At 40.7% G+C, this 12,107-nt stretch overlaps 1 protein-coding gene across 5 annotated transcripts in view; it reads right to left on the reverse strand.

Annotated features, from left to right (window-relative positions):
* The window catches only part of AUTS2 (activator of transcription and developmental regulator AUTS2), a 1,139,956-nt gene that overhangs the window by 991,863 nt on the left and 135,986 nt on the right, over window positions 1-12,107 (reverse strand). The gene's annotated exons all lie outside the window — the stretch shown is intronic.

Below are 12,107 nucleotides of genomic sequence, written 5' to 3' on the forward strand. Positions count from 1 at the left end.
ATCTCATTCAGAGCAAAGGCCAAAGTTCTTACAGTACCTACAGGGCTCTATATGGTCCATGACACCTCCCCATCATCTGCTACCCACCCTCTCTCTGCATTCTTCTCCTCCCTCTCTCTGCCCCACTTCTAAATCCCACTCTGGTTCAGTCATAGTGATGTCCTGCTGGTCCTCAAACATGGCAAGGGTACCCACCTAGGACATTTATACTCAGCAGTCTCTCCTCCTGACTGATATTCTCCTAAGAAAAATTGCAACACTCATCCCATTCACTCTTCAAGTCTTTGCATAAGTGTCACCTTAGAGAGGCCTTCCCTGACATCCAGCATCTCCATCCCAGCACACCCTTATTGCAAGACCCTGAATTATTCTTCTCTATAGAATGAATCACCATCAGAGATACAAAATAGTTTTGTTTATTTGTTTATAGTGTGTTTCTCCCAAGTAGAAGGTTTCAACTTTTTTGAGGACAGAGCCTGTTTTGTTTGTTGCTGTATCATCAAAGCCAGCCACCAAAGAGGAGAGCCAGGCACTTGTCAAGAATCCATAACCACATGTTCGATGAGTGAATAAAAGGGAGAACCCAGCTAATCCCAAATGGTTTAGAAAAGGCAGATAACTAAATGTCATAAAGAATGTTGGTGCATAGACTGGCATTATTTTTATATTTTCATTATCAGTAACACAATTGGCAAGACACCTTCTAAACCCACACAGAATACTCAAAATCCCATTTCTTCAAGAAAAATACCACTACCATGCAAACTGCAAGGTTACTTTTTCCAAACCCACAAATATTACTTCCTCCTCAATGTAATTTCTAATTTACAGCTCCAAAATATAATCTATATTGGAATTTGCATAAAACTCAACAGACCTGCAGCAAGATATTAAATTTTAAATTTGCATGCAAGAATGGCCAAGTATTATTAGTCTAGCCAAGGAGATCATGTCTGTAAACTTGAGAGCATGCAGATGTAATGAGAAGAAAAACTGTACATTTCAATGAAAGCAAGTTGATTAAAATGCTCTGATGCAGTTGTAACAGTGCAAAGAAGGCAAAGGGCATTTCAAATTTCATAACCTAGGCTCTGATAACATGAGATGAGAATCACTGCTCCAGAATAGGGCAATGGAACATACTGGCATCTGCTCCATCTGTAAATATTACCAGGTGACAAAGGTAAATAATCTAAGAGTTTGAATGTACCATCTAGCCCTACATTCCCTGAAGTGCCCTTTGGATCAAGGGCATACATCACTAGCGGTGATTTACAGCAACAGCAATGGTAATATTATTATTCTCACCAGGTGTACAGCCCAGCCTGTGCATGAGGAGGGGAGAAGTTGTTGTTTTGTCAGCCAGAGAAAGAGTTTCCTGCTTTCTAGACCACTGAAATGCAAAAGAGAAATACTCAATCACCTGTTCTGAAACAAGTAAGGCAATGGGGACAACGAAGAGATGTTCAGAACGGGGCCTCAGGAGGTCCAAGACTCTGCTCTCAAGAGGCAGCCAAATATAGTGCAGCACTTTGCAAAAGGCATTCCTTGAGAACAGCATGGGTATTCAACACGACAACAGACAAAAAGTGAATATTTGAACTTTCTGAGGAGCCTGTTTACAGTGCTTTAGTGTGGCCTCTTTATGGGGATTCTAAGCAATATTTTATTTTAAAAAGAGTCCTAGTGCTCTAAAAGTGTGAAAATCACTGGTCTAATAGAATAGGTACTGAAGAGAAGGCAGGAAAGGAATGACCAAATTATAATCCTGGTTTGGTGCCTTTCAGGACATAAACCTTAGTCTGCTCCACCCCGCTAAGCTCCCCTAATCAGGGAAAAGGGGTTAAAGATACATGTTCCTTAAGACCCAGAAATTCTACTCCTAAATATTTACTCAGGAGAGATGAAAACATATCTACACAAAAGTTTATGCATAAATGTTGACAGCAGCTGTACTCATAACAGCCCCAAACTGGAAAAAAACCCAAAAGCCCATCAACAGGAGAATGGCTAAACACATTGCAGTACATTCAACATTGGAATAACACAGAGCAATAAGACGAAACAGTCTCCTGATACATGCCAACAACATGATGAATGAACATCAAAATAATTATGCTGGGTAAAAGAAGGCAGGCATAAAAGAGTATGTAACATATAATTCCACTTATATAAAACTCTAAATAAGAAAATTCTACTCTGTAGGGACAGGATGCAGTTCAGTGGTTGCCCAGGGCCAGGTGTATAAATGACAAATTGACTGGAAAAGAGATAAGGGAATTTTTAGGGTGATATAAGTGTTTTATATCTTGATAGGGGTGGTATTATAACTCAATGCTCATAAAACTGTATACTTTAAATGGATGCATTTTATTGTATGTAAAAATAAAAGTGAAAAAAATGCATGTCCTACCTAACCCATGACAATGTTTTTAAGAAACAAATAATATAAGTTGTATGTGAAAGTTTAATTAACACACACGCCCTGGGGATTAAATAAGTATAGGACGAAGCCATAGCAAACAATGCACTTTTTATTCTGAAAGCCAATAATATGGCACACAAGGCAGTCCTGGATATTAACAATGATGAAAAAAACTAAAGTATTGAGCATTTCCTTTGTGCCTTGTACTACTCTAAGGACTTTACATATATCAACCCATCTAGTCCTCACAACAACCCTATGAGAAAGGAACTATTATTATTCTCACATTACAGAAGAGGAAATTGAGGCACTAAGAGGTTAAGTAACTTGCCCAAAGCCACAAGAAAAACCAGAGCAAAGAACTTTCAGATAAGTGAGAGACAGAATTACAGGTAGCAAAGTTCTAGGCCTGGAAAGCTACTTTTCTATCAAAGTGCTATCTGCAAGCCAGAGCCACCAGTCTGCAGAAGGCCTTCGCTAGAGTAGAAAGTTAGTTGTGCAGGAGAGACTTTATCTTTTTATGGATTTGGGGAATAGCAAATAAAAACAGAAATAGGTAGAACAACAGAAAAAGAAAAGTTGATAATCTCTCTGTATGGAAGTCATAAAAGTAATTCATAGGCAACAAATAATTATTAATACCATAGCTAACCACTTACTATCTGAGACTTTGCTAAGAGTTTTAAATGTGTTCTCATGCAACCTTCCCAGCAACCCTGAAAAACAGGAAGTATTATGATAATCACTGCACAGGTGAAGAAACGAAGTTGCAGACAGGTAAAATAATCTGCCAATGGTATATACATTAGCAAGTGATAGAACCCACAGTTGAATCAAATCTACCTTCAAATCTAGTAATGATGCTTAAATCTACCCCAATCCCAATCTCAATGAAATCAAAGTTTCTAGGAAATAACAGAAAAAGGCAATAAAACTATGGACATTTCAACCAAGCATGAATTGACTCCATTTATTCCAATATTTTTCTGAGACTGCAACAGTCAATGTTAGAGAGCAAACATGCTAAGCATAGCGCTAAGGGCTTTAGGTAATCTTTATAACAGTCCTACAATGTGCAAAGAGAAAAAAAAAAAATCTTTCCAGCTAGAATTGTGTGCCCAGCCAAACTATCTTTTAAGATGAAGGGCAAATTTTAAACAAAGAAAATGGCAAACATACAGGTAAATCTAAAATACCATCTGTAGGCATTATAATGTCTAGACTGTATATGGACTTGGGTCTTGGGTGGGAGTGTGATCAGATATAGGGTGGTCACATGTATTATCCAAGGAGATTAAGATACAGATTAACTTCGGAATTCAAGTATATGTGATTTCATTTCAAGGATAATTACTAAAAGAGTATAGTGTATATCTTCAAAGCCAAATCAGGGTTCAGGTAGTGGGAGTGGAATAAGAAGGAACAAGGGGGAAATGGTGGTGTCTGGATTCAAATCAGGATGACAAGCTCCCAAACCCATTCCAAAAACACTACCACCCTACTGCACACAATTAGCTCTGAGGGACTCACACGTATATCCTCAGGAAGCCTACTATTTTTGCTTGTCATCTTCACTCAAAGCATATGAAGACTTAAGATTCAAATCCTCAATCGATCAACTTGATGAAAAATCACCACTACAGGCCACTCTCCATACACTGCACTTGTTTTTGGCCTCTACAAAGGAAACCTTTCCACGTAGGTTGGCAAATCAATGAGGTGGTAACTAGAATCAGAATTTTTTATTGCTAGAGCTATCCAACTCCACCACCATTTCAAATTTTGGCTTAAAATTAACAATCCCTGTGTAAAAGCCCTCTTTCTCACAGCCAGAGCAGCAATAACCTCACACCTGGACTCTATGCATTGATCTCCTATTGAAACACTTTTTAAGTATGTTTTTGTCAAGAATCTTTAATTATGTTTCACAATTGTGCCTTCCTTTCTATTGCCTAAAATTTCAACTGCAGTGCCTTAGAAGTAGATTAAATAAAGATACGCTTTTGTCAATCAGAGATGGCTTCTCCATCCCCCCTCCACCTCCGCTGGTTACTAGTTCCAAATGCTGCCAATCAAGAAAAATTCTTGCACATCAGCTGTCATTCATTCCTGTCTAAATGATGCTGGTCAGACTTCATTAGGAGCAGTGTCCTGATCAAAAGCTACAGCCAATCATGTCCATAGAACATTGAAGAAGCAGCTGGTCTTATCTAGTTGGTGTCTGGCGTAATTTCCATTCCTAGAGGATGCAAGCAGGGCCAGCCACACCTCCCCAGGGCCAAAAAGACAGCTAGTCATGTCTCTGGCACATTTCAGACTGCTGTAAACTACATGTCTTCTGCTGATTTTGTTCCCACCTCATTGGCCCACTAAAGAGAGTCTCAGACTTTATTAAGTCTTCTTAGCCACAAAGACAACTGGGAATTTAGCAGTCCTCTCGTTCATTAGCTGGCTGTGCCACTGAGGAATTGAAGCCAAGCTGCTTATTTGTTTCTGATCCTTCAAACAGCAGGCTCAACCCTTCTCCTACACACACAAACACGCAACAGCCACCTTTCTACACACCTCCACAGCAACCACACTCTCTCCAAACAGACCATATAGAGTATGTTAAGGAAATATTAAAGAATTAGCATTTTCTCATAATAAAAGCCTCAAAGATTAAATATGTCCAACCCAAATACTTATTTTCAACTGTGTTGACACCATATTATTGTTGATAACATTTGTTTAAATGGATGGAATAGGTGGAAGAGTTTTTAAAAATATGGCACTTAAACAGCATGACAGAAACAAGAACAGGATTTGGTTTAGGTGTTTTTGGTTGTTGTTTTCTTTTGAACTGGCAAACATTATTCTCTAGTTGGACTATCCTGTCTGTCCCTAAGGTAGAGTGCAGAGAAGTCTACACCCAAGATTCAACATGCCAGTCATGCCCTTAAATCCCAGATGTGTGTACTCACATCAGGAACCTGGGTATGTCAATATGCAGGTGCAGAATGACTCAGAGGTGGGCCATTCACACCAGAAGTGGCATTTGCCTGGGTTCAGAGTGAATCAGAAGTTCAGTTATTAGTAAAGAAGTGGTTATTTAAATGTATGATTTCATCCTAATTAAAACTAATGGGGGAGAGAATTTGCATATAGCTGCCTAGTAAATAGCTCAGTTATTTCACTTTTAATATCTAAAAAGTATGAGCAAGATAAGGTTTTCAGGGCAGAAGGGGAGGGTGGTGAGGGTGGTGGGTTGCAGTTCCCACCCCCTGAAGATTGGTTTTACATCATATTCCTTTCACAGTGCTTCTTAACAACTTCCACCTATGCAACCAACCCCCTAGGCCAGAACCTAATAAAGCATTCCATCTTAGAAAGCTAACAGTCCAGTACACCTAAGAAAATCACCCAGGGACACCAGAGAACATCTTGCGTGCACATTAATAACTGCAGGATATCTGATTAGGAGAATGCAAAATAAGAAGCCATTAATAGCAGCCCTCATCTCCCTCCTCCACACTGATTACCAAAAGAACAGCAGCAGCTGAATCAGAGCTAAATCCTATTCACAAGGGACCTGGGGCAACAAAGAGGAAAAAAACCGTTAGAGTAGTGCTTCTCAAGGGAAGCTGCTTTAAGTCATTTTGATTCTGGCGTCAATCACGCCTGCCACAAACCAATAAGCACGTATAACCCAAGCAAAGACTAAATTCCATTCCTTCCCTCCCTCCGGGGGCTCAGCATAGTGCACCTAGCATACTTAATTGCCCTGCCAACCAAACTCAGCAAGGCCTCTAGAGGAACACAGCTGGTCCAGAGATACACACAGTTTACCCTGAGAGCACAAAAATACCAACCAGGAGATGGAACTGATGGCCTCAGGGCCAAGGCAGCTGTTCTCTCTGACAAGAGCAGACTAATCAAGTGACTTTTGAATAACTGTTTTACCCTCTCTGTGCCTCAGTTTCTTTATCTGTAGCCTATCTGTCCCCTGGGGTTTTGTGAGAAGCAAACAAATTAATTCACATAACATAACACTGGGACAAGTGCCTAACACGAAGCAAGTGTGCTCTCCCCCCGCACTTCTAGTACTTATAAAGGAGAGGGAAAAGGAGGGAGAAAGGGATGGAAAAGGAGGGAGAAGTGGATGAAAAAGGAAAGGAGGAGGAAGAACAGGAGAAAGAAAGGGGGGAAAAAGCTTGATCTAAGAATGTGGTTTAGATCCACCCCCCTGCATTGAACTATACCCTCTCCTTTTCTGTAGGTCTCTCCCTTTCACAGGCACAGCTGCCCCTTCCTGGCTTAGCCATCAGTGAAGGAGACCAGAATTCCCCTTCTCTGCAAGAAATCTCAACAAAAAAATCATTAAAGAGTTTCCATAAACACGACGTTTTGCGATTGGTGCAGGATCTTTGGATCCCCAACTTTCTGCAAGTCAAAATGAATTTGCTGGTAGAGAGCCAATGTTTCCAATTTGATTTGGCAGAATATACCCAGTTAGGATGTTCTCTCAATATAATTAGCAAAGCACTGTCAATGAGCAGTTTAGCTATTCACAATACCTGTTGCAATTTAATTTTAAATGTCAATGACTTGTTTGGGTTCATTGTAACAAGGCTTTTATGCATGACAAACAAGCATCCTAGAGCAACGGGATGGATGATCAAAACAAGAGGGTGAAGAAAATCAATAGGTACTGTGTAAGGGGCTGCCTTTCAAATACCCTGCTGTGGCTGTGACTGCCCTGTGCTGCTCCTCCCAGGAGCAAGTTGGGGATTCAGGGAGTGTGTCATTGTCACCCACCTTCTCAACTGATGCCCACTGTTCCTAACAGAGATAACCAGACCTAGGCAAAAATGCTAGCCCAAGCAGGAACTCAATTCCAAGTACACCACGGTGATCCTGCTTGACTTTTACTAGCTAGGTGACCTTGAGCAAGGTATTTAACCTCTTTTTGCCTCAATTTCTTCACCGATACGATTAGGGTAATCGTAAGGATTATATGAGCAAACTTATATAAGCATTTAGCACAGTGCCTGGTACCTTAATGTCCACTCAATAAATTGTAGCCTCTTGTTATTGTTATTCAATTGAATTAAACGGTTGATACCACTCAAAAAAGACGATCTATACATTCACACAACATAGCAGGATGTCACCAATTCAAGTATCTATCATGTAGGACCTTGAGTAAAGTTGACTCACCCCATGAAAAAACTGAAAAAGGGGTGGAGTCTACAGCAAAATGGAAAATCTGTACCTCTTTTCTAGAGCACACCTGCTCTCAATACCAATTGGAGCTAGGCATGGAGCATGGCATGGTGTTGTCAGGTCTTCTGATTTTCCAAAGAATAACCCAAATCTGTATTTTTATGTAAAATTTTCATTTTTTTTAAATTTCACATTTTATTCTCATTACATTGGGCAGGGAAAGGAAGGAGCTATGCACCAATGTGTAAATTGTATTTTTTTTTTTTCTTTCAGACAGAATCAAGATTCAGGTTCTAATTGTCTTTAAGTATAGGATCTGGATCGGAATCAGAAGAGCGTAGACCACTATTGTGGGGGGATGGGAGCTGCCAGGAAAAAGGCAAGGGATAGGCATAGAGCTAACGATGGAAAGTTCATGATCTAGGGTTGCCATCTAGGTATCCAAGGAACCTGCATGTACCTCACAGGTGAAGAAGCCCACATTGGCCACCTGAAAAGAATAGGGACAGCACAGGCCCAGGACTGGTACCCAGGGGATGGGAGGTCAGGCACATCTGCACAGGGAGGACCTGAAAAGTTACTGGCTTTCCATCTGCATCCCAGAATCCTGTGTAAGCCCCCTTCATGAGGACAGGGCGGGGCTGGCTCATTGGTCTCATGAGTAGTCCAATAAAACTACAGTCTCCAACCTTTTTGGCACCAGGGACTGGTTTCATGGAAGATAATTTTTCCACAGACCGGGGTGGGGATGCGGGCTTGGGGAAGGGGTGGAGGTGGAGCTCAGGTGGTAATGTAAGCAACGGGGAGCAGCTGTAAATACAGATGAAGCTTTGTAAACACAGATGAAGCCTCCTGCTCACCTGCTGATGCTCACCTCCTGCTCTGTGGCCCCTCCTGTTCCTAAGGTTCATGGAATGCCATTTTTCCAGGGGGTGGGGGGCAGAGCTCTACAACCCAGTCACTAACAGGCCATGAACCAGTACCAGGGGTTGGGGACCACAGCAGTAAAAGTCCTGCAAAATTGCCACCATCTGCAAACATTCCTGCCAGCTCCTCTTTATGTCCCTCTGCTCAAGACACTGAGCAATTGCTTTAAACTGTTCATGATTTTTCTCTCTCTCACCTCTTCAAATTTAAGAGATGTCCATCCTTTTAGGAAGCTCTGGATCTCCTGGCCACTCCAAAGGTTAATTAGTTGGTCTGATGGTTTTTCTGGTTTCTTTTTCCTTATGTCCTTCCTGAAGGTGTCTAGTAATTTTAGTCTGATGTCTCTCTTTTCTGTACTACTGGGATGCAGGAGTCAGGAGATGTCCAAGTGTGGAAATATGTTTTCTCCTCTCTCCTTCTGGCAGTCTCTCTCTGGTTTTCAAACGTTGGCAACTGCCTTCAAAATTTTTAAAACATCAAATAGGCTAAATGAACCAAACCTGTGGCTGGACCAAATTTATGGAATGTAAATCTGAGACCTCTCCTGTCTACTGTAACCCTTAGAACCTTCCTGGGAAAAATCCACCAAAAGTATCCTTATCAGAGACCAAAACTACACAGGGCCCATAGAGATTCTGGAGTGTTCTCTAAATCACAGGACAAGAAGCTTCAGCAGGTGCTTCCTTGTTTGCTTCCCGCCTGCTCCCTGAGAAGGAAAGTGGATGATTTATAAGTTGCAAGGGTGATGCAAAATGCTAATCAGCTTTAAGCTAACACTGTATAACACAAGCAAATTTATATCCTCACTAAAATAATTCAAATGCTTCTCAGGCAGAATAGCAGGCAAGGAAAAAGATGAAGTGATAACACTTCAGAGACTTCACAAAATATCCCAATTAATCTAGGCCATAAACCTACAACAGATTCTCACTTCTCTCTGAGCACAGGAACATACCATGACAACTGGAAAAATCACAGGAAATATCGAGGTTAAATCAAATCAGCCAACAGGTTTCCCAATTTGTGTACCTAGGGAATTTCACTATATTTCTGAGATGACTTTGGTTTACTACAATATCCTTGGTATCCTATTCCCCTTTGTCAAATATGGATTGAGAAGGAGGAGACAGGAGCCATGAAGGGAGGATGCATGTATGATGGGAGAAAGGAACATGGATCACTAGATAGATGGGTGGTTAAATCAGAATTCTCTAGGACAATAGAAAAAAAAAGGTTCACAGAGTGCCATCCTAAACAATTTTCACCTTCTTCAACAATGCATGTATGCAAACAAATATTCACTAAGTACCACTAATGTCAGGTACTGTTCTAAGTGCTGGAAATCCAGCACTACAGAAAACAAAGCCCTTGTACTCATGGAGCTTACATCCTTGGACCTTCCACACTGAGATCTAAGAATTAATCTTCGAAGCAGATATCACAGACTTTCTATGTTGGAAAGGACCTTAGAAATCTCATTCAGCACTAAATGTGAGATATTTAGGTTGGTGCAAAAGTAATTGTGGTTTTAGCAATGTTGAAATTTGCTGTTTGATACTGGAATACATTCTTAAATAAATGTGGTTATGTTATATATCATTTTAACATGCATTTCTCTCTTTATGGTTTTTTGCTGATGACTTATTACTTGCTGTTTATTTTGTGTTTATTTTAGACTATGGAAATGATGTTAGACAAAAAGCAAATTGAAGCAATTTTCTTATTCAAGTTCAAAATGGGTCGGAAAGCAGTGCAGACAACTCACAACATCAACAACACATCTGGCCCAGGAACAGCTGGATGTACAGTGCAGTGGTGGTTCAAGTTTTGCAAAGGAGACGAGGCGAGAGCCTTGAAGATGAGGAGCGCATTAGCCGGCCATCGAAAGTTGACAAGGACCAATTGAGAGCAATCATAGAAGTTGATCCTCTTACAACTAAATGAGAAGTTGCTGAAGAACTCAACGTTAACCATTCTGCAGTCGTTCGGCATTTGAAGCAATTTGGAAAGGTGAAAAAGCTCGATAAGTGGGTGCCTCATGAGCTGATCGAAAATAAAAATAATTCTCACTTTGAAGTGTTGTCTTCTCTTATTATACGCAACAACAAACCATTTCTCCATCGGATTGTGACGTGTAACAAAAAGTCGATTTTATGTGACAACCAGGGACAATCAGTGGTTGGACTGACAAGAAGCCCAAAGCACTTCCCAAACCCAAACTTGCACTAAAAACAGGTCATGGTCACTGTTTAGTGTTCTGCTGCCAGTCTGATCCACTACAGCTTTCTGAATCTGAGCGAAACCATCACATCTGAGAAGTATGCTCATCAAATCAATGAGATGTTTTGAAAATTGCAGCTATCATTGGTCAATAGGAAGGGCTCAATTCTTCTCCATGACAATGCCCAACTGCAGGTTGCACAACCAACGCTTCAAAAGTTGAATGAATTGGGTTACGAAGTTTTGCTTCATCCGCCATATTCACCTGACCTCTTCTTCAAGCATCTTGACAACTTTTTGCAGGGAAAATGCTTCCACAACCAGCAGGATGCAGAAAATGACTTCCAAGAGTTCATGGAATCCTGAAGCACAGATTTTTACACTACTGGAACAAACTTATTTGTCACTGGCAAAAATGTGTTGATTGTAATGGTTCCTATTTTGATTAATAAAGATGTGTTTTAACCTAGTTAAAATGATTTAAAATTCACGATCCGAAACCGCTATTACTTTTGCACCAACCTAATACAAAGTTCCTCCATAGTTTTCATTCAACAAACATTTCACTAAGCCCTGTTCTCTCTGCCAGCCCTAGTTGAGCTCTTACTGAGCTCCACATCAGGGGGCTGTACAGCCACCTCCAGTGAACAGAACTCACCACACTGTAGTGCCGTTAGTGGCCACATCTGTGGAGCCCAAGGCTTCTGGCAAAGGGTTCTGCTAGCTTTGGGGAGAAGAGGGTCTTAATCTGCTCATGTCCCTCAGCCTGCTAAGTAGCCCAATTCCTCTTATCAACTGATAGCCTGCAGACTTCTTTTGGGGAAAATAATAGTTTCACAGGCTAAAAGTAATTAGAACATAAAAATCACAAAGACTGATAGTCCTCTGGTCCCCTCTGTTAAACTTATTTTCTGTTAAACCCAGGTCTACTCCGTCAGGCCATCAGAAGTGTGATTCCTCCTTCCTCCACAAGGTAACTCTACTTGGCAAGCATCTGAAAAGAGCACAAGTTACCATCTCCTTTCATAACCAGGTCTGACACCCAAATTTCATCATTCACAATGATCCAGGTGCTTCTTCATTCTTTTGCCTTTCCTAATCCAAAAAAACACATAATGAAGTGTGTTTTAGCAACGGCATTGTCCTATTTAAAGATTTACAAAAACCAGTCTCATAAAATCATAAGTCAGAGACTTGACATAAGAGAGAAAAAGTATATCCTACAAATTATATATGAAAACCTGGAGCTTTTGGAGAATGCAATAGAATTGTCTGAATATCAAATGTGCATGCTCACAAAGAGTTAGATTCCTGGGACCTGTCCCAGACA

Source organism: Eulemur rufifrons, chromosome 14 (genome assembly GCF_041146395.1).
Source record: "Eulemur rufifrons isolate Redbay chromosome 14, OSU_ERuf_1, whole genome shotgun sequence".
NCBI classification, from domain to species: domain Eukaryota; kingdom Metazoa; phylum Chordata; class Mammalia; order Primates; family Lemuridae; genus Eulemur; species Eulemur rufifrons.